Raw genomic sequence first — 2,032 nt, 5'->3', positions numbered from 1 at the left:
GCCGTGATCGTCTAGTGGTTAGGACCCTACGTTGTGGCCGTAGTAACCCAGGTTCGAATCCTGGTCACGGCAGTGATAATAACACTGTCGCGGCGGAGTTTCGTTTTGCCTTACAATTTAAAACTATATGCCTATAAAACTTGTCTTCAATGTGCATTTTAATGGATTTTTTCACTCCATTGTAAATAAAAACATTAAACATAATAATTTTTATCGCATCTAATAATATACGAAGTTTATCTTCAATCTTTTGACTTTTATTTTAATAAAATACCCGATGGCATTTTTAGTGGCATGGCAACGGTTGCGTTTAAGCCACATACTGGTCCTAAAGCGTACGCTCATAGAAAAATATGACCAAGTGCAAATCGAAACACGCACACTAAAAGGTTCTGTGTTTTTTTTTTTAATGTTCACGACAATAATTCTAATTTAATAATGAATTGCGTGTCCCTAAAACAAACATACACACCGCGTCGTCGTAGCTTTTCATATCTATGAATCAAAAAGTCTCCAATCCAAGATTTTAAACTTATAAACATATAATTAAAAATACTTTTACAGTTTTGTCTCACGTTTTTAATTGTTTTTATATTATTTCATACCTTTTGTAGAATAAAAGATGTAAGCTAAGAACAATATATATGAATGTTGGCGCATAACATCTTAGCCGTACGTGTCCACGACAACATTAAGCTATTCTAAATGTCGGAAATAATATAATTACTGTAAAAAATGAGAAATAAAAACGTAAAAGTTGTTTTAACGACTCCCAAACAAAATAGAAATGGTGCCCCTGCGACTTGATGCACGTGAAAGAAGTGGAACTTCTATTGCAGTGTAGAGAATTGTGGTTTTCTTCATCCTTAAACCAAATTTCTCTTGTAATAGGGAATGCTGTGTATAAGAGAAACGACCTAGCTCGCTTTGTCCTCTCCTTTCTCCTTGTCTCCACGGTCGAGTGGTTTGCGAGACGCTCTATCTATTTTCTCACTCTCGCTCTTCCTAAATTGTATGTTTTCTCTCTAGCCGTAACGAAACTGTCGCGAGTTAAATTTTACTCTCAACGCGTCTATAGAAGTTTCAATTAAAAAATCTTACAATATGTTTCAAATATACTGGTGGTAGGACCTCTTGTGAGACCGCGCGGGTAGGTACCACCATCCTGCATATTTATGCCGTGAGCAAGTAATGCGTTTCGGTTTGAAGGGAGGGACAGCCGTTGTAACTATACTGAGATCATAGAACTTATATCTTAAGGTGGGTGGCGCATTTACGTTGTAGATGTCTATGGGCTCCAGTAACCTTAACCTTAACCTTAACACCAGGTGGGCTGTGAGCTCGTCCACCCATCAAAGCAGTGACATATATATATATTGAAGAATCGCATGTAACGACACACGAGAAGCTTCATCCGTTTTCTCGTTTTAAGCGAGATACCTTAGCCGTTTTTAGTTAAGTTAGTTAAACCGAACGTAAGAAACATATAAGTCCCAAAAGCTACGGAACCCTAAACGAGAAAAACAAGGTCGATTTTCAAAGCGATTTTCCTCGGCGCTATCTCTCGTACCTGTTAGTACGAAAAGATATAACGTATTTTAAAGGCTTTTCAGTTTTACTCATCCGCTGAACGAACGTCAGCTTAACCGAATAACGTCGAGTGCACCGGCGAATAAACTAGTTTCCCAGTCGATGCCTGACGCACACGCCATGTGCCGTCTTTCCTCAAAAATATTATAGTGTCATTGATCCGAACTGATGCGAAAATTGAGAGGTGAAACGCAATTTGGCTTAAGGATCGATTTCGCAACATTACGGGAGAGCCATTTTTTCTTCTTATCAGCCCACAGACGTTTACTGCTGGACATAAGCCTCCCACAAGCCTCGCCACAAAGACCGGTCCTGCGCTGCCTGCTTCCAGCGGATCCCCGCGAATCTCGATAGATCGTCGGTCCATCTTGTGGGAGGCCTAACCACGCTACGTCTTCCGGTACGCGATCGCCACTCAAGAACTTTCTGGCCCCAACGGCGA

At 40.2% G+C, this 2,032-nt stretch overlaps 1 non-coding gene across 1 annotated transcript; it reads left to right on the top strand.

The window, feature by feature from the left end:
* On the top strand, window positions 1-72 carry TRNAH-GUG (transfer RNA histidin (anticodon GUG)). The gene has a single exon. It is a non-coding gene; the product is annotated as a tRNA-His (tRNA).
* Window positions 73-2,032: the final 1,960 nt, after the last annotated feature.

This window comes from Bombyx mori, chromosome 5 (assembly GCF_030269925.1).
Source record: "Bombyx mori chromosome 5, ASM3026992v2".
In the NCBI taxonomy this organism is placed as follows: Eukaryota; Metazoa; Arthropoda; class Insecta; order Lepidoptera; family Bombycidae; genus Bombyx; species Bombyx mori.
Note: the sequence above shows the minus strand (reverse complement) of the source record. Positions and strands in the feature narration are given on the sequence as shown.